At 48.6% G+C, this 19,448-nt stretch overlaps 10 non-coding genes across 10 annotated transcripts; all 10 read left to right on the forward strand.

Moving 5' to 3' along the window:
- Positions 1-879: 879 nt before the first annotated feature.
- TRNAP-AGG (transfer RNA proline (anticodon AGG)) lies at positions 880-951 on the forward strand. Its single transcript has one exon. It is a non-coding gene; the product is annotated as a tRNA-Pro (tRNA).
- A 388-nt stretch (positions 952-1,339) lies between these two features.
- On the forward strand, positions 1,340-1,412 carry TRNAV-CAC (transfer RNA valine (anticodon CAC)). Its single transcript has one exon. It is a non-coding gene; the product is annotated as a tRNA-Val (tRNA).
- A 3,496-nt stretch (positions 1,413-4,908) lies between these two features.
- Positions 4,909-4,981, forward strand: TRNAV-CAC (transfer RNA valine (anticodon CAC)). The gene has a single exon. It is a non-coding gene; the product is annotated as a tRNA-Val (tRNA).
- A 3,562-nt stretch (positions 4,982-8,543) lies between these two features.
- TRNAV-CAC (transfer RNA valine (anticodon CAC)) lies at positions 8,544-8,616 on the forward strand. The gene has a single exon. It is a non-coding gene; the product is annotated as a tRNA-Val (tRNA).
- Positions 8,617-12,116: 3,500 nt separating this feature from the next.
- On the forward strand, positions 12,117-12,189 carry TRNAV-CAC (transfer RNA valine (anticodon CAC)). The gene has a single exon. It is a non-coding gene; the product is annotated as a tRNA-Val (tRNA).
- A 304-nt stretch (positions 12,190-12,493) lies between these two features.
- On the forward strand, positions 12,494-12,605 carry TRNAL-CAA (transfer RNA leucine (anticodon CAA)). The gene is made up of 2 exons: positions 12,494-12,531; positions 12,560-12,605. It is a non-coding gene; the product is annotated as a tRNA-Leu (tRNA).
- A 3,093-nt stretch (positions 12,606-15,698) lies between these two features.
- TRNAV-CAC (transfer RNA valine (anticodon CAC)) lies at positions 15,699-15,771 on the forward strand. The gene has a single exon. It is a non-coding gene; the product is annotated as a tRNA-Val (tRNA).
- Positions 15,772-16,075: 304 nt separating this feature from the next.
- TRNAL-CAA (transfer RNA leucine (anticodon CAA)) lies at positions 16,076-16,187 on the forward strand. The gene is made up of 2 exons: positions 16,076-16,113; positions 16,142-16,187. It is a non-coding gene; the product is annotated as a tRNA-Leu (tRNA).
- A 2,631-nt stretch (positions 16,188-18,818) lies between these two features.
- On the forward strand, positions 18,819-18,891 carry TRNAP-AGG (transfer RNA proline (anticodon AGG)). Its single transcript has one exon. It is a non-coding gene; the product is annotated as a tRNA-Pro (tRNA).
- Positions 18,892-19,278: 387 nt separating this feature from the next.
- Positions 19,279-19,351, forward strand: TRNAV-CAC (transfer RNA valine (anticodon CAC)). The gene has a single exon. It is a non-coding gene; the product is annotated as a tRNA-Val (tRNA).
- The last annotated feature ends 97 nt before the right edge of the window (positions 19,352-19,448 follow it).

A 19,448-nucleotide genomic window follows, 5' to 3' on the forward strand; every position in this document is an offset into this window, starting at 1 on the left:
TAGATTTCCTGCCCTCACCAAGAACACACACCTTGAGCAAATAAAGTGCCAGACTTACAAGGCCCTATCGCCACCGGAGCATCACTTTTAGTGACGCCCCGGTGGCACTATGCACTGCGCGGTATTTACAAGATGGCGTTCAGCCACTTTTTGTGGCTTAACACCACCTTGTAAATACGGCCCCTTAGCATGCAGCGCGTTCCCTGGAAGGGGCGTGCAATGGGTATTGTTGGGAGTGTGCCACAGCAACACCATAGCATTTTGATGCTGCTCCAGATTTAGGAGTTGGCGTAAATCTGCGTCAGCGCCAAAATCCAACGCCATCCCAGGGGTGTCGTTAGAGTGGCGCACTGAGGAGAAATGTTTTCATTTCTCCTTGTTTTTGCTCTTTCTATGTGTGATGCATTCTGCAGCACACATAGAAGTAAGAGCAAATCACCATTGAAGATTTTATTTTTGGGCAGGAAGTTGTCCCTTCCTGCACAAAAACAATTTCCCCCTCAACGCAGTCATCCTTGTACCATGGTGCAAGAACGGCTGCGTTGGCGCTCAGCAGCTAATTTAGAGCTGGCGCAGGGGGAAGCACAGGGGTGCGCTGTATTCTACTAAATACGGCGCTTCCCTGCATTTTGAAAATGACGGCGCGTGGGGCTTGCAAATTTGACACAGCGTCGCGCTTAGTCATTTTCTTGTAAATCTGGGCCAAAATGTCTAAAGGATAGAGGCTTTTTATGTCATGTTCGATGAAGACCATGCAAATGACTCTAGTCGTACTGCAGAAGAGAGCACCATGTGCAGTTTCTTGCTTTGGGATGTAGTCTCCCACTCTCTGTCACCAACCCTCCGAGCAGGGTCGGAGCCGTTGCATTTCTGTGCCCAGGCTCGTTGGTCTAGGGGTATGATTCTTGCTTAGGGTGCGAGAGGTTCCGGGTTCAAATCCCGGACGAGCCCATTTTAGCGGAAAACAATCAAATCCTGCTCAAAATACACAACCCCTCAACATTTCTCATTCCACTCGAAGCATTGTTGCGCAAAACATATTTTTTGCCTCAGACGAAAAATGGATTACAATGCCTTGGCTTCCTTCCTGCTTGCTCTCAGTGCGCCCTGTGTGATGATTTCACAGGCTCTCCTTCCTGGCATTTAGGCATCAGATATTTGTCTGTCTCTGCCCACAGCTGTGGGATTTTTCAGGACGTCTGAGTGTATGCATGCTGGCTGACACCGCTGCAATTTTCACACTTACCCCTCGCATTCCGAGCAACTGCTGATAAAGTATAGAGGAAATCGTGCAAACATATGAGGGGAACTGTGCTCCTTCAGTCAAACCAGCAAGCTTGTTTCTGTAGTGTAGTGGTTATCACGTTTGCCTCACACGCGAAAGGTCCCCGGTTTGAGACCGGGCAGAAACACTTGGCAGCAGCAGCTTTTGTGTTTGCTCCCTAAAACCTCAGTCTCTCTCAATGCACACTTAGACAGAAATGACCTTTAAAAACTTGTGACCTGTGTAAAACGTGCTTTACTATTGCAGGACGCTTAAAAGTTATCTGCATCCCTCGGTGGTCGTGCATGTGCATTGTTTCTTGTTCTGTTTTTTTTTTTTCTTGGCCATGTTATATTGTGGGGCCTTTAAAGCTGTGACTTTGATAGGAACATTGCAAGCGGCAAAATCAACAAGTGCAGACTGAAGAGTCCGACCTGCACACTGTTTTGGCTGTCAGGATGGCCGAGTGGTCTAAGGCGCCAGACTCAAGAGAGCTTGATTTTCAGTGAAGCTGAGCCTTCTGGTCTCTTCATGGAGGCGTGGGTTCAAATCCCACTTCTGTCAGGTGTATTTTCTTCCCTTAAATCTTGCTCTGCTTGCAGAGCCAGCTCCTCACACCACTATCTTTGGAAGCTGCTGTGTCATGTGAGGAGAAATCCACCAACCCATCGGCTGGGCCCTCAATCAAAATTCTGTGTATTACTGGAAGGGGCGTCTCAGGCACACCTTCTGTTAGAGCTGCACTTTATGACAGTAACTACCATGCTGGTTTCTACTTAAGCAGTTGATTCTATCGTTTGAAGTGAGGCTCTCCTGCCACCTTTTGGGCAAAGAAGACACTGCCCCAGCAACAACATAGGCAGACAAGCTCAAACTAGGTTTCTTGGTTAGGTGGGCGGAGCATATTGGCAATGGTGCCTCCTCGTGACTTGCAATTTACATGAAGAAGACAGAGAGGCAGCTGGGAGTAGGCAGTACCCATGAACCCCTGAACACTGTCTTGCGACTAGCACACAATTCTGAAATGAGGCGGGGGAAAGGAGGTGATTTCCCCATCAAGGGCCATTCCGGGAAATCAGCCACCCTGCGTCTCCCAGGTGAGTGTTTCAGGCCTATGAGGCACTAATATAAATCTCGCCTGATCGAGCGCTGATCGAGCAAGTGTGCTTGAATCCAAGAGGCATGCTCCTCTGGCTCAAGAGCTAGCAGGCCCTTCAGTGCTTCTGGTTGGGAAGTCTAAGGTGCAAGGGTCCATGACTTGCAGCGGGTTACAACTACCAGAAAGGGTCTGCTTTTCACATCAGTGCCCTAGTTCAGCTCACTGGCACAGGGCATTTTGACTACCTCTTGCCTTGCTAGAGACAAACAAAAAATTCTTGATTGAAAACATCAATTGCTATGGCACGCTTAGAGAGAGAGAGCCTCCAAATGGCCCTGCTTTTCGGAAAGACGCTTCAGAAGATGTTTCAAATGACTATGCAGCGGCAGCGTAGTTGGTATAGGGGTATGATTCTCGCTTCGGGTGTGAGAGGACCTCGGTTCAAATCCCAGACAAACCCCTACCTTTATAGGTTCAGTCTGTGTTTTAAACAGGAGTATTTCTGCTTTTCACTCTTGTAAGATGTCATGTTGCAATGCAATACATGCTTTATACTGGCGTCGAGACGGTTCAGCATCATGAAGGTATGCGAGATTTCTTTGCAACTGCTTTTCTGTGCTGGAGCAGCAGTGCTCGTAGGAACATTAAATGCACAGTGCTTCTCCATGGTAATTTCGGGTCCAGTTCTGAAATCACCTCTTGGAATGAAAGTGATCCCAGTTCCTTTCTTCCAAGGGAAGAGATCGTGTTCCGGAAGGCTCAGCTTTGAGCGTCATGAACATTGGCCCTCATCCTTGCATCCCAGTCCAATGCATAGCCACATAAAGCAAGCAGGTGTGTCTGTTTCCATAGTGTGGTGGTTCCAGTACAATGCATAGCCACATGAAGCAAGCCGGCAAGTGTGTCTGTTTGTGTAGTGTAGTGGTTATCATGCGCACCTCACATGCGAAAGGTCCCTGGTTCGAGTCGCTGGGCTTTTTCACAGTATTTGCATTTCCTGCCTCACCTGACAGACAAGCTGAGATAAAAGAGACTGTGTCTATCCCTCACCATCGTGAGGTACTACGCTCCTGGGGCATCTGTCACAGCTCACCAAGAGGAGTTGCGCCAGCTTACGGCAGTCAGTTGCTCACTGTTTGACCTTTGCAATGAAGCCTGAGCCTACAGCATTCAAGGCAGCCAAGGAAGGAAGGTACGAGAGCGAAAATAGCTTTCCTGCCCTCACCAAGAACACACACCTTGAGAAAATAAAGTGCCAGACTTACAAGGCCCTATCGCCACCGGAGCATCACTTTTAGTGACGCCCCGGTGGCACTATGCACTGCGCGGTATTTACAAGATGGCGTTCTGCCACTTTTTGTGGCTTAACACCACCTTGTAAATACGGCCCCTTAGCACGCAGCGCGTTCCCTGGAAGGGGCGTGAATGGGTGTTGTTGGGATTGTGCCACAGCAACACCATAGCATTTTGATGCTGCTCCAGATTTAGGAGTTGGCGTAAATCTGCGTCAGCGCCAAAATCCAACGCCATCCCAGGGGTGTCGTTAGAGTGGCGCACTGAGGAGAAATGTTTTCATTTCTCCTTGTTTTTGCTCTTTCTATGTGTGATGCATTCTGCAGCACACATAGAAGTAAGAGCAAATCACCATTGAAGATTTTTTTTTTGGGCAGGAAGGTGTCCCTTCCTGCACAAAAACAATTTCCCCCTCAACGCAGTCATCCTTGTACCATGGTGCAAGAACGGCTGCGTTGGCGCTCAGCAGCTAATTTAGAGATGGCGCAGGGGGAAGCACAGGGGTGCGCTGTATTCTACTAAATACGGCGCTTTCCTGCATTTTGAAAATGACGGCGCGTGGGGCTTGCAAATTTGGCACAGCGTCGCGCTTAGTCATTTTCTTGTAAATCTGGGCCAAAATGTCTAAAGGATAGAGGCTTTTTATGTCATGTTCGATGAAGACCATGCAAATGACTCTAGTCGTACTGCAGAAGAGAGCACCATGTGCAGTTTCTTGCTTTGGGATGTAGTCTCCCACTCTCTGTCACCAACCCTCCGAGCAGGGTCGGAGCCGTTGCATTTCTGTGCCCAGGCTCGTTGGTCTAGGGGTATGATTCTCGCTTAGGGTGCGAGAGGTCCCAGGTTCAAATCCCGGACGAGCCCATTTTAGCGGAAAACAATCAAATCCTGCTCAAAATACACAACCCCTCAACATTTCTCATTCCACTCGAAGCATTGTTGCGCAAAACATATTTTTTGCCTCAGGCGAAAAATGGATTACAATGCCTTGGCTTCCTTCCTGCTTGCTCTCAGTGCGCCCTGTGTGATGATTTCACAGGCTCTCCTTCCTGGCATTTAGGCATCAGATATTTGTCTGTCTCTGCCCGCAGCTGTGGGATTTTTCAGGACGTCTGAGTGTATGCATGCTGGCTGACACCGCTGCAATTTTCACACTTACCCCTCGCATTCCGAGCAACTGCTGATAAAGTATAGAGGAAATCGTGCAAACATATGAGGGGAACTGTGCTCCTTCAGTCAAACCAGCAAGCTTGTTTCTGTAGTGTAGTGGTTATCATGTTTGCCTCACACGCGAAAGGTCCCCGGTTCGAGACCGGGCAGAAACACTTTGCAGCAGCAGCTTTTGTGTTTGCTCCCTAAAACCTCAGTCTCTCTCAATGCACACTTAGACAGAAATGACCTTTAAAAACTTGTGACCTGTGTAAAACTTGCTTTACTATTGCAGGACGCTAAAAAGTTACCTGCATCCCTCGGTGGTCGTGCATGTGCATTGTTTCTTGTTCTGTATTTTTTTTTTTTTCTTGGCCATGTTATATTGTGGGGCCTTTAAAGCTGTGACTTTGATAGGAACATTGCAAGCGGCAAAATCAACAAGTGCAGACTGAAGAGTCCGACCTGCACACTGTTTTGGCTGTCAGGATGGCCGTGTGGTCTAAGGTGCCAGACTCAAGAGAGCTTGATCTTCAGTGAAGCTGAGCCTTCTGGTCTCTTCATGGAGGCGTGGGTTCAAATCCCACTTCTGACAGGTGTATTTTCTTCCCTTAAATCTTGCTCTGCTTGCAGAGCCAGCTCCTCACACCACTATCTTTGGAAGCTGCTGTGGCATGTGAGGAGAAATTCACCAACCCATCGGCTGGGCCCTCAATCAAAATTCTGTATATTACTGGAAGGGGCGTCTCAGGCACACCTTCTGTTAGAGCTGCACTTTATGACAGTAACTACGATGCTGGTTTCTACTTAAGCAGTTGATTCTATCGTTTGAAGTGAGGCTCTCCTGCCACCTTTTGGGCAAAGAAGACACTGCCCCTGCAACAACTCAGGCAGACAAGCTCAAACTGGGTTTCTTGGTTAGGTGGGCGGAGCATATTGGCAATGGTGCCTCCTCGTGACTTGCAATTTACATGAAGAAGACAGAGAGGCAGCTGGGAGTAGGCAGTACCCATGAACCCCTGAACACTGTCTTGCGACTAGCACACAATTCTGAAATGAGGTGGGGGAAAGGAGGTGATTTCACCATCAAGGGCCATTCCGGGAAATCAGCCACCCTGCGTCTCCCAGGTGAGTGTTTCAGGCCTATGAGCCACTAATATAAATCTCGCCTGATCGAGCGCTGATCGAGCAAGTGTGCTTGAATCCAAGAGGCATGCTCCTCTGGTTCAAGAGCTAGCAGGCCCTTCAGTGCTTCTGGTTGGGAAGTCTAAGGTGCAAGGGTCCATGACTTGCAGCGGGTTACAACTACCAGAAAGGGTCTGCTTTTCACATCAGTGCCCTAGTTCAGCTCACTGGCACAGGGCATTTTGACTACCTCTTGCCTTGCTAGAGACAAACAAAAAATCCTTGACAGAAAACATCAATTGCTATGGCACGCTTAGAGAGAGAGAGCCTCCAAATGGCCCTGCTTTTCGGAAAGACGCTTCAGAAGATGTTTCAAATGACTATGCAGCGGCAGTCTAGTTGGTATAGGGGTATGATTCTTGCTTCGGGTGTGAGAGGACCTCGGTTCAAATCCCAGACAAACCCCTACCTTTATAGGTTCAGTCTGTGTTTTAAACAGGAGTATTTATGCTTTTCACTCTTGTAAGATGTCATGTTGCAATGCAATACATGCTTTATACTGGCGTCGAGACGGTTCAGCATCATGAAGGTATGCGAGATTTCTTTGCAACTGCTTTTCTGTGCTGGAGCAGCAGTGCTCATAGGAACATTAAATGCACAGTGCTTCTCCATGGTAATTTCGTGTCCAGTTCTGAAATCACCTCTTGGAATGAAAGTGATCCCAGTTCCTTTCTTCCAAGGGAAGAGATCGTGTTCCGGAAGGCTCAGCTTTGAGCGTCATGAACATTGGCCCTCATCCTTGCATCCCAGTCCAATGCATAGCCACATAAAGCAAGCAGGTGTGTCTGTTTCCATAGTGTGGTGGTTTCCTGTACAATGCATAGCCACATAAAGCAAGCAGGTGTGTCTGTTTCCATAGTGTGGTGGTTCCAGTACAATGCATAGCCACATGAAGCAAGCCGGCAAGTGTGTCTGTTTGTGTAGTGTAGTGGTTATCATGCGCACCTCACATGCGAAAGGTCCCTGGTTCGAGTCGCTGGGCTTTTTCACATTATTTGCATTTCCTGCCTCACCTGACAGGCAAGCTGAGATAAAAGAGACTGTGTCTATCCCTCACCATCGTGAGGTACTACGCTCCTGGGGCATCTGTCACAGCTCACCAAGAGGAGTTGCGCCAGCTTACGGCAGTCAGTTGCTCACTGTTTGACCTTTGCAATGAAGCCTGAGCCTACAGCATTCAAGCCAGCCAAGGAAGGAAGGTACGAGAGCGAAAATAGATTTCCTGCCCTCACCAAGAACACACACCTTGAGCAAATAAAGTGCCAGACTTACAAGGCCCTATCGCCACCGGAGCATCACTTTTAGTGACGCCCCGGTGGCACTATGCACTGCGCGGTATTTACAAGATGGCGTTCAGCCACTTTTTGTGGCTTAACACCACCTTGTAAATACGGCCCCTTAGCACGCAGCGCGTTCCCTGGAAGGGGCGTGCAATGGGTGTTGTTGGGAGTGTGCCACAGCAACACCATAGCATTTTGATGCTGCTCCAGATTTAGGAGTTGGCGTAAATCTGCGTCAGCGCCAAAATCCAACGCCATCCCAGGGGTGTCGTTAGAGTGGCGCACTGAGGAGAAATGTTTTCATTTCTCCTTGTTTTTGCTCTTTCTATGTGTGATGCATTCTGCAGCACACATAGAAGTAAGAGCAAATCACCATTGAAGATTTTTTTTTTGGGCAGGAAGTTGTCCCTTCCTGCACAAAAACAATTTCCCCCTCAACGCAGTCATCCTTGTACCATGGTGCAAGAACGGCTGAGTTGGCGCTCAGCAGCTAATTTAGAGCTGGCGCAGGGGGAAGCACAGGGGTGCGCTGTATTCTACTAAATACGGCGCTTCCCTGCATTTTGAAAATGACGGCGCTTGGGGCTTGCAAATTTGGCACAGCGTCGCGTTTAGTCATTTTCTTGTAAATCTGGGCCAAAATGTCTAAAGGATAGAGGCTTTTTATGTCATGTTCGATGAAGACCATGCAAATGACTCTAGTCGTACTGCAGAAGAGAGCACCATGTGCAGTTTCTTGCTTTGGGATGTAGTCTCCCACTCTCTGTCACCAACCCTCCGAGCAGGGTCGGAGCCGTTGCATTTCTGTGCCCAGGCTCGTTGGTCTAGGGGTATGATTCTCGCTTAGGGTGCGAGAGGTTCCGGGTTCAAATCCCGAACGAGCCCATTTTAGCGGAAAACAATCAAATCCTGCTCAAAATACACAACCCCTCAACATTTCTCATTCCACTCGAAGCATTGTTGCGCAAAACATATTTTTTGCCTCAGGCGAAAAATGGATTACAATGCCTTGGCTTCCTTCCTGCTTGCTCTCAGTGCGCCCTGTGTGATGATTTCACAGGCTCTCCTTCCTGGCATTTAGGCATCAGATATTTGTCTGTCTCTGCCCGCAGCTGTGGGATTTTTCAGGACGTCTGAGTGTATGCATGCTGGCTGACACCGCTGCAATTTTCACACTTACCCCTCGCATTCCGAGCAACTGCTGGTAAAGTATAGAGGAAATCATGCAAACATATGAGGGGAACTGTGCTCCTTCAGTCAAACCAGCAAGCTTGTTTCTGTAGTGTAGTGGTTATCACGTTCGCCTCACACGCGAAAGGTCCCCGGTTTGAGACCGGGCAGAAACACTTGGCAGCAGCAGCTTTTGTGTTTGCTCCCTAAAACCTCAGTCTCTCTCAATGCACACTTAGACAGAAATGACCTTTAAAAACTTGTGACCTGTGTAAAACGTGCTTTACTATTGCAGGACGCTAAAAAGTTATCTGCATCCCTCGGTGGTCGTGCATGTGCATTGTTTCTTGTTCTGTTTTTTTTTTTTTTTCTTGGCCATGTTATATTGTGGGGCCTTTAAAGCTGTGACTTTGATAGGAACATTGCAAGCGGCAAAATCAACAAGTGCAGACTGAAGAGTCCGACCTGCACCCTGTTTTGGCTGTCAGGATGGCCGAGTGGTCTAAGGCCCCAGACTCAAGAGAGCTTGATCTTCAGTGAAGCTGAGCCTTCTGGTCTCTTCATGGAGGTGTGGGTTCAAATCCCACTTCTGACAGGTGTATTTTCTTCCCTTAAATCTTGCTCTGCTTGCAGAGCCAGCTCCTCACACCACTATCTTTGGAAGCTGCTGTGGCATGTGAGGAGAAATCCACCAACCCATCGGCTGGACCCTCAATCAAAATTCTGTGTATTACAGGAAGGGGCGTCTCAGGCACACCTTCTGTTAGAGCTGCACTTTATGACAGTAACTACCATGCTGGTTTCTACTTAAGCAGTTGATTCTATCGTTTGAAGTGAGGCTCTCCTGCCACCTTTTGGGCAAAGAAGACACTGCCCCTGCAACAACACAGGCAGACAAGCTCAAACTAGGTTTCTTGGTTAGGTGGGCGGAGCATATTGGCAATGGTGCCTCCTCGTGACTTGCAATTTACATGAAGAAGACAGAGAGGCAGCTGGGAGTAGGCAGTACCCATGAACCCCTGAACACTGTCTTGCGACTAGCACACAATTCTGAAATGAGGCGGGGGAAAGGAGGTGATTTCACCATCAAGGGCCATTCCGGGAAATCAGCCACCCTGCGTCTCCCAGGTGAGTGTTTCAAGCCTATGAGCCACTAATATAAATCTCGCCTGATCGAGCGCTGATCGAGCAAGTGTGCTTGAATCCAAGAGGCATGCTCCTCTGGTTCAAGAGCTAGCAGGCCCTTCAGTGCTTCTGGTTGGGAAGTCTAAGGTGCAAGAGTCCATGACTTGCAGCGGGTTACAACTACCAGAAAGGGTCTGCTTTTCACATCAGTGCCCTAGTTCAGCTCACTGGCACAGGGCATTTTGACTACCTCTTGCCTTGCTAGAGACAAACAAAAAATCCTTGACAGAAAACATCAATTGCTATGGCACGCTTAGAGAGAGAGAGCCTCCAAATGGCTCTGCTTTTCGGAAAGACGCTTCAGAAGATGTTTCAAATGACTATGCAGCGGCAGTCTAGTTGGTATAGGGGTATGATTCTCGCTTTGGGTGTGAGAGGACCTCGGTTCAAATCCCAGATAAACCCCTACCTTTATAGGTTCAGTCTGTGTTTTAAACAGGAGTATTTATGCTTTTCACTCTTGTAAGATGTCATGTTGCAATGCAATACATGCTTTATACTGGCGTCGAGACGGTTCAGCATCATGAAGGTATGCGAGATTTCTTTGCAACTGCTTTTCTGTGCTGGAGCAGCAGTGCTCGTAGGAACATTAAATGCACAGTGCTTCTCCATGGTAATTTCGGGTCCAGTTCTGAAATCACCTCTTGGAATGAAAGTGATCCCAGTTCCTTTCTTCCAAGGGAAGAGATCGTGTTCCGGAAGGCTCAGCTTTGAGCGTCATGAACATTGGCCCTCATCCTTGCATCCCAGTCCAATGCATAGCCACATAAAGCAAGCAGGAGTGTCTGTTTCCATAGTGTGGTGGTTCCAGTACAATGCATAGCCACATGAAGCAAGCCGGCAAGTGTGTCTGTTTGTGTAGTGTAGTGGTTATCATGCGCACCTCACATGCGAAAGGTCCCTGGTTCGAGTCGCTGGGCTTTTTCACAGTATTTGCATTTCCTGCCTCACCTGACAGGCAAGCTGAGATAAAAGAGTCTGTATCTATCCCTCACCATCGTGAGGTACTACGCTCCTGGGGCATCTGTCACAGCTCACCAAGAGGAGTTGCGCCAGCTTACGGCAGTCAGTTGCTCACTGTTTGACCTTTGCAATGAAGCCTGAGCCTACAGCATTCAAGCCAGCCAAGGAAGGAAGGTACGAGAGCGAAAATAGCTTTCCTGCCCTCACCAAGAACACACACCTTGAGCAAATAAAGTGCCAGACTTACAAGGCCCTATCGCCACCGGAGCATCACTTTTAGTGACGCCCCGGTGGCACTATGCACTGCGCGGTATTTACAAGATGGCGTTCAGCCACTTTTTGTGGCTTAACACCACCTTGTAAATACGGCCCCTTAGCACGCAGCGCGTTCCCTGGAAGGGGCGTGCAATGGGTGTTGTTGGGAGTGTGCCACAGCAACACCATAGCATTTTGATGCTGCTCCAGATTTAGGAGTTGGCGTAAATCTGCGTCAGCACCAAAATCCAACGCCATCCCAGGGGTGTCGTTAGAGTGGCGCACTGAGGAGAAATGTTTTCATTTCTCCTTGTTTTTGCTCTTTCTATGTGTGATGCATTCTGCAGCACACATAGAAGTATGAGCAAATCACCATTGAAGATTTTTTTTTTGGGCAGGAAGGTGTCCCTTCCTGCACAAAAACAATTTCCCCCTCAACGCAGTCATCCTTGTACCATGGTGCAAGAACGGCTGCGTTGGCGCTCAGCAGCTAATTTAGAGCTGGCGCAGGGGGAAGCACAGGGGTGCGCTGTATTCTACTAAATACGGCGCTTCCCTGCATTTTGAAAATGACGGCGCGTGGGGCTTGCAAATTTGGCACAGCGTCGCGCTTAGTCATTTTCTTGTAAATCTGGGCCAAAATGTCTAAAGGATAGAGGCTTTTTATGTCATGTTCGATGAAGACCATGCAAATGACTCTAGTCGTACTGCAGAAGAGAGCACCATGTGCAGTTTCTTGCTTTGGGATGTAGTCTCCCACTCTCTGTCACCAACCCTCCGAGCAGGGTCGGAGCCGTTGCATTTCTGTGCCCAGGCTCGTTGGTCTAGGGGTATGATTCTCGCTTAGGGTGCGAGAGGTCCCAGGTTCAAATCCCGGACGAGCCCATTTTAGCGGAAAACAATCAAATCCTGCTCAAAATACACAACCCCTCAACATTTCTCATTCCACTCGAAGCATTGTTGCGCAAAACATATTTTGTGCCTCATGCGAAAAATGGATTACAATGCCTTGGCTTCCTTCCTGCTTGCTCTCAGTGCGCCCTGTGTGATGATTTCACAGGCTCTCCTTCCTGGCATTTAGGCATCAGATATTTGTCTGTCTCTGCCCGCAGCTGTGGGATTTTTCAGGACGTCTGAGTGTATGCATGCTGGCTGACACCGCTGCAATTTTCACACTTACCCCTCGCATTCCGAGCAACTGCTGATAAAGTATAGAGGAAATCGGGCAAACATATGAGGGGAACTGTGCTCCTTCAGTCAAACCAGCAAGCTTGTTTCTGTAGTGTAGTGGTTATCACGTTTGCCTCACACGCGAAAGGTCCCCGGTTCGAGACCGGGCAGAAACACTTGGCAGGAGCAGCTTTTGTGTTTGCTCCCTAAAACCTCAGTCTCTCTCAATGCACACTTAGACAGAAATGACCTTTAAAAACTTGTGACCTGTGTAAAACGTGCTTTACTATTGCAGGACGCTAAAAAGTTATCTGCATCCCTCGGTGGTCGTGCATGTGCATTGTTTCTTGTTCTGTTTTTTTTTTTTCTTGGCCATGTTATATTGTGGGGCCTTTAAAGCTGTGACTTTGATAGGAACATTGCAAGCGGCAAAATCAACAAGTGCAGACTGAAGAGTCCGACCTGCACACTGTTTTGGCTGTCAGGATGGCCGAGTGGTCTAAGGCGCCAGACTCAAGAGAGCTTGATCTTCAGTGAAGCTGAGCCTTCTGGTCTCTTCATGGAGGCGTGGGTTCAAATCCCACTTCTGACAGGTGTATTTTCTTCCCTTAAATCTTGCTCTGCTTGCAGAGCCAGCTCCTCACACCACTATCTTTGGAAGCTGCTGTGGCATGTGAGGAGAAATCCACCAACCCATCGGCTGGGCCCTCAATCAAAATTCTGTGTATTACTGGAAGGGGCGTCTCAGGCACACCTTCTGTTAGAGCTGCACTTTATGACAGTAACTACCATGCTGGTTTCTACTTAAGCAGTTGATTCTATCGTTTGAAGTGAGGCTCTCCTGCCACCTTTTGGGCAAAGAAGACACTGCCCCAGCAACAACATAGGCAGACAAGCTCAAACTAGGTTTCTTGGTTAGGTGGGCGGAGCATATTGGCAATGGTGCCTCCTCGTGACTTGCAATTTACATGAAGAAGACAGAGAGGCAGCTGGGAGTAGGCAGTACCCATGAACCCCTGAACACTGTCTTGCGACTAGCACACAATTCTGAAATGAGGCGGGGGAAAGGAGGTGATTTCCCCATCAAGGGCCATTCCGGGAAATCAGCCACCCTGCGTCTCCCAGGTGAGTGTTTCAGGCCTATGAGCCACTAATATAAATCTCGCCTGATCAAGCCTGATCGAGCGCTGATCGAGCAAGTGTGCTTGAATCCAAGAGGCATGCTCCTCTGGCTCAAGAGCTAGCAGCCCCTTCAGTGCTTCTGGTTGGGAAGTCTAAGGTGCAAGGGTCCATGACTTGCAGCGGGTTACAACTACCAGAAAGGGTCTGCTTTTCACATCAGTGCCCTAGTTCAGCTCACTGGCACAGGGCATTTTGACTACCTCTTGCCTTGCTAGAGACAAACAAAAAATCCTTGACAGAAAACATCAATTGCTATGGCACGCTTAGAGAGAGAGAGAGCCTCCAAATGGCCCTGCTTTTCGGAAAGACGCTTCAGAAGATGTTTCAAATGACTATGCAGCGGCAGTCTAGTTGGTATAGGGGTATGATTCTCGCTTCGGGTGTGAGAGAACCTCGGTTCAAATCCCAGACAAACCCCTACCTTTATAGGTTCAGTCTGTGTTTTAAACAGGAGTATTTCTGCTTTTCACTCTTGTAAGATGTCATGTTGCAATGCAATACATGCTTTATACTGGCGTCGAGACGGTTCAGCATCATGAAGGTATGCGAGATTTCTTTGCAACTGCTTTTCTGTGCTGGAGCAGCAGTGCTTGTAGGAACATTAAATGCACAGTGCTTCTCCATGGTAATTTCGGGTCCAGTTCTGAAATCACCTCTTGGAATGAAAGTGATCCCAGTTCCTTTCTTCCAAGGGAAGAGATCGTGTTCCGGAAGGCTCAGCTTTGAGCGTCATGAACATTGGCCCTCATCCTTGCATCCCAGTCCAATGCATAGCCACATAAAGCAAGCAGGTGTGTCTGTTTCCATAGTGTGGTGGTTCCAGTACAATGCATAGCCACATGAAGCAAGCCGGCAAGTGTGTCTGTTTGTGTAGTGTAGTGGTTATCATGCGCACCTCACATGCGAAAGGTCCCTGGTTCGAGTCGCTGGGCTTTTTCACAGTATTTGCATTTCCTGCCTCACCTGACAGGCAAGCTGAGATAAAAGAGACTGTGTCTATCCCTCACCATCGTGAGGTACTACGCTCCTGGGGCATCTGTCACAGCTCACCAAGAGGAGTTGCGCCAGCTTACGGCAGTCAGTTGCTCACTGTTTGACCTTTGCAATGAAGCCTGAGCCTACAGCATTCAAGCCAGCCAAGGAAGGAAGGTACGAGAGCGAAAATAGCTTTCCTGCCCTCACCAAGAACACACACCTTGAGCAAATAAAGTGCCAGACTTACAAGGCCCTATCGCCACCGGAGCATCACTTTTAGTGACGCCCCGGTGGCACTATGCACTGCGCGGTATTTACAAGATGGCGTTCAGCCACTTTTTGTGGCTTAACACCACCTTGTAAATACAGCCCCTTAGCACGCAGCGCGTTCCCTGGAAGGGGCGTGCAATGGGTGTTGTTGGGAGTGTGCCACAGCAACACCATAGCATTTTGATGCTGCTCCAGATTTAGGAGTTGGCGTAAATCTGCGTCAGCACCAAAATCCAACGCCATCCCAGGGGTGTCGTTAGAGTGGCGCACTGAGGAGAAATGTTTTCATTTCTCCTTGTTTTTGCTCTTTCTATGTGTGATGCATTCTGCAGCACACATAGAAGTAAAAGCAAATCACCATTGAAGATTTTTTTTTTGGGCAGGAAGGTGTCCCTTCCTGCACAAAAACAATTTCCCCCTCAACGCAGTCATCCTTGTACCATGGTGCAAGAACGGCTGCGTTGGCGCTCAGCAGCTAATTTAGAGCTGGCGCAGGGGGAAGCACAGGGGTGCGCTGTATTCTACTAAATACGGCGCTTCCCTGCATTTTGAAAATGACGGCGCGTGGGGCTTGCAAATTTGGCACAGCGTCGCGCTTAGTCATTTTCTTGTAAATCTGGGCCAAAATGTCTAAAGGATAGAGGCTTTTTATGTCATGTTCGATGAAGACCATGCAAATGACTATAGTCGTACTGCAGAAGAGAGCACCATGTGCAGTTTCTTGCTTTGGGATGTAGTCTCCCACTCTCTGTCACCAACCCTCCGAGCAGGGTCGGAGCCGTTGCATTTCTGTGCCCAGGCTCGTTGGTCTAGGGGTATGATTCTCCCTTAGGGTGCGAGAGGTCCCAGGTTCAAATCCCGGACGAGCCCATTTTAGCGGAAAACAATCAAATCCTGCTCAAAATACACAACCCCTCAACATTTCTCATTCCACTCGAAGCATTGTTGCGCAAAACATATTTTTTGCCTCAGGCGAAAAATGGATTACAATGCCTTGGCTTCCTTCCTGCTTGCTCTCAGTGCGCCCTGTGTGATGATTTCACAGGCTCTCCTTCCTGGCATTTAGGCATCAGATATTTGTCTGTCTCTGCCCGCAGCTGTGGGATTTTTCAGGACGTCTGAGTGTATGCATGCTGGCTGACACCGCTGCAATTTTCACACTTACCCCTCGCATTCCGAGCAACTGCTGATAAAGTATAGAGGAAATCGTGCAAACATATGAGGGGAACTGTGCTCCTTCAGTCAAACCAGCAAGCTTGTTTCTGTAGTGTAGTGGTTATCACGTTTGCCTCACACGCGAAAGGTCCCCGGTTCGAGACCGGGCAGAAACACTTGGCAGCAGCAGCTTTTGTGTTTGCTCCCTAAAACCTCAGTCTCTCTCAATGCACACTTAGACAGAAATGACCTTTAAAAACATGTGACCTGTGTAAAACGTGCTTTACTATTGCAGGACGCTAAAAAGTTATCTGCATCCCTCGGTGGTCGTGCATGTGCATTGTTTCTTGTTCTGTTTTTTTTTTTTCTTGGCCATGTTATATTGTGGGGCCTTTAAAGCTGTGACTTTGATAGGAACATTGCAAGCGGCAAAATCAACAAGTGCAGACTGAAGAGTCCGACCTGCACACTGTTTTGGCTGTCAGGATGGCCGAGTGGTCTAAGGCGCCAGACTCAAGAGAGCTTGATCTTCAGTGAAGCTGAGCCTTCTGGTCTCTTCATGGAGGCGTGGGTTCAAATCCCACTTCTGACAGGTGTATTTTCTTCCCTTAAATCTTGCTCTGCTTGCAGAGCCAGCTCCTCACACCACTATCTTTGGAAGCTGCTGTGGCATGTGAGGAGAAATCCACCAACCCATCGGCTGGGCCCTCAATCAAAATTCTGTGTATTACTGGAAGGGGCGTCTCAGGCACACCTTCTGTTAGAGCTGCACTTTATGACAGTAACTACCATGCTGGTTTCTACTTAAGCAGTTGATTCTATCGTTTGAAGTGAGGCTCTCCTGCCACCTTTTGGGCAAAGAAGACTCTGCCCCTGCAACAACACAGGCAGACAAGCTCAAACTAGGTTTCTTGGTTAGGTGGGCGGAGCATATTGGCAATGGTGCCTCCTCGTGACTTGCAATTTACATGAAGAAGACAGAGAGGCAGCTGGGAGTAGGCAGTACCCATGAACCCCTGAACACTGTCTTGCGACTAGCACACAATTCTGAAATGAGGCGGGGGAAAGGAGGTGATTTCCCCATCAAGGGCTATTCCGGGAAATCAGCCACCCTGCGTCTCCCAGGTGAGTGTTTCAGGCCTATGAGCCACTAATATAAATCTCGCCTGATCGAGCCTGATCGAGCGCTGACCGAGCAAGTGTGCTTGAATCCAAGAGGCATGCTCCTCTGGCTCAAGAGCTAGCAGGCCCTTCAGTGCTTCTGGTTGGGAAATCTAAGGTGCAAGGGTCCATGACTAGCAGCGGGTTACAACTACCAGAAAGGGTCTGCTTTTCACATCAGTCCCCTAGTTCAGCTCACTGGCACAGGGCATTTTGACTACCTCTTGCCTTGCTAGAGACAAACAAAAAATCCTTGACAGAAAACATCAATTGCTATGGCACGCTTAGAGAGAGAGAGCCTCCAAATGGTCCTGCTTTTCGGAAAGACGCTTCAGAAGATGTTTCAAATGACTGTGCAGCGGCAGTCTAGTTGGTATAGGGGTATGATTCTCGCTTCGGGTGTGAGAGGACCTCGGTTCAAATCCCAGACAAACCCCTACCTTTATAGGTTCAGTCTGTGTTTTAAACAGGAGTATTTCTGCTTTTCACTCTTGTAAGATGTCATGTTGCAATGCAATACATGCTTTATACTGGCGTCGAGACGGTTCAGCATCATGAAGGTATGCAAGATTTCTTTGCAACTGCTTTTCTGTGCTGGAGCAGCAGTGCTCGTAGGAACATTAAATGCACAGTGCTTCTCCATGGTAATTTCGGGTCCAGTTCTGAAATCACCTCTTGGAATGAAAGTGATCCCAGTTCCTTTCTTCCAAGGGAAGAGATCGTGTTCCGGAAGGCTCAGCTTTGAGCGTCATGAACATTGGCCCTCATCCTTGCATCCCAGTCCAATGCATAGCCACATAAAGCAAGCAGGTGTGTCTGTTTCCATAGTGTGGTGGTTCCAGTACAATGCATAGCCACATGAAGCAAGCCGGCAAGTGTGTCTGTTTGTGTAGTGTAGTGGTTATCATGCGCACCTCACATGCGAAAGGTCCCTGGTTCGAGTCGCTGGTCTTTTTCACAGTATTTGCGTTTCCTGCCTCACCTGACAGGCAAGCTGAGATAAAAGAGACTGTGTCTATCCCTCACCATCGTGAGGTACTACGCTCCTGGGGCATCTGTCACAGTTCACCAAGAGGAGTTGCGCCAGCTTACGGCAGTCAGTTGCTCACTGTTTGACCTTTGCAATGAAGCCTGAGCCTACAGCATTCAAACCAGCCAAGGAAGGAAGATACGAGAGCGAAAATAGCTTTCCTGCCCTCACCAAGAACACACACCTTGAGCAAATAAAGTGCCAGACTTACAAGGCCCTATCGCCACCGGAGCATCACTTTTAGTGACGCCCCGGTGGCACTATGCACTGCGTGGTATTTACAAGATGGCGTTCAGCCACTTTTTGTGGCTTAACACCACCTTGTAAATACGGCCCCTTAGCACGCAGCGCGTTCCCTGGAAGGGGCGTGCAATGGGTGTTGTTGGGAGTGTGCCACAGCAACACCATAGCATTTTGATGCTGCTCCAGATTTAGGAGTTGGCGTAAATCTGCGTCAGCGCCAAAATCCAACGCCATCCCAGGGGTGTCGTTAGAGTGGCACACTGAGGAGAAATGTTTTCATTTCTCCTTGTTTTTGCTCTTTCTATGTGTGATGCATTCTGCAGCACACATAGAAGTAAGAGCAAATCACCATTGAAAATTTTTTTTTTGGGCAGGAAGGTGTCCCTTCCTGCACAAAAACAATTTCCCCCTCAACGCAGTCATCCTTGTACCATGGTGCAAGAACGGCTGCGTTGGCGCTCAGCAGCTAATTTAGAGCTGGCGCAGGCGGAAGCACAGGGGTGCACTGTATTCTACTAAATACGGCGCTTCCCTGCATTTTGAAAATGACGGCGCGTGGGGCTTGCAAATTTGGCACAGCGTCGCGCTTAGTCATTTTCTTGTAAATCTGGGCCAAAATGTCTAAAGGATAGAGGCTTTTTATGTCATGTTCGATGAAGAACATGCAAATGACTCTAGTCGTACTGCAGAAGAGAGCACCATGTGCAGTTTCTTGCTTTGGGGTGTAGTCTCCCACTCTCTGTCACCAACCCTCCGAGCAGGGTCGGAGCCGTTGCGTTTCTGTGCCCAGGGTCGTTGGTCTAGGGGTATGATTCTCGCTTAGGGTGCGAGAGGTCCCGGGTTCAAATCCCGGACGAGCCCATTTTAGCGGAAAACAATCAAATCCTGCTCAAAATACACAACCCCTCAACATTTCTCATTCCACTCGAAGCATTGTTGCGCAAAACATATTTTTTGCCTCAGGCGAAAAATGGATTACAATGCCTTGGCTTCCTTCCTGCTTGCTCTCAGTGCGCCCTGTGTGATGATTTCACAGGCTCTCCTTCCTGGCATTTAGGCATCAGATATTTGTCTGTCTCTGCCCGCAGCTGTGGGATTTTTCAGGACGTCTGAGTGTATGCATGCTGGCTGACACCGCTGCAATTTTCACACTTACCCCTCGCATTCCGAGCATCTGCTGATAAAGTATAGAGGAAATCGTGCAAACATATGAGGGGAACTGTGCTCCTTCAGTCAAACCAGCAAGCTTGTTTCTGTAGTGTAGTGGTTATCACGTTCGCCTCACACGCGAAAGGTCCCTGGTTCGAGACCGGGCAGAAACACTTGGCAGCAGCAGCTTTTGTGTTTGCTCCCTAAAACCTCAGTCTCTCTCAATGCACACTTAGACAGAAATGACCTTTAAAAACTTGTGACCTGTGT

This window comes from Pleurodeles waltl, unplaced genomic scaffold, assembly GCF_031143425.1.
Source record: "Pleurodeles waltl isolate 20211129_DDA unplaced genomic scaffold, aPleWal1.hap1.20221129 scaffold_91, whole genome shotgun sequence".
In the NCBI taxonomy this organism is placed as follows: Eukaryota; Metazoa; Chordata; class Amphibia; order Caudata; family Salamandridae; genus Pleurodeles; species Pleurodeles waltl.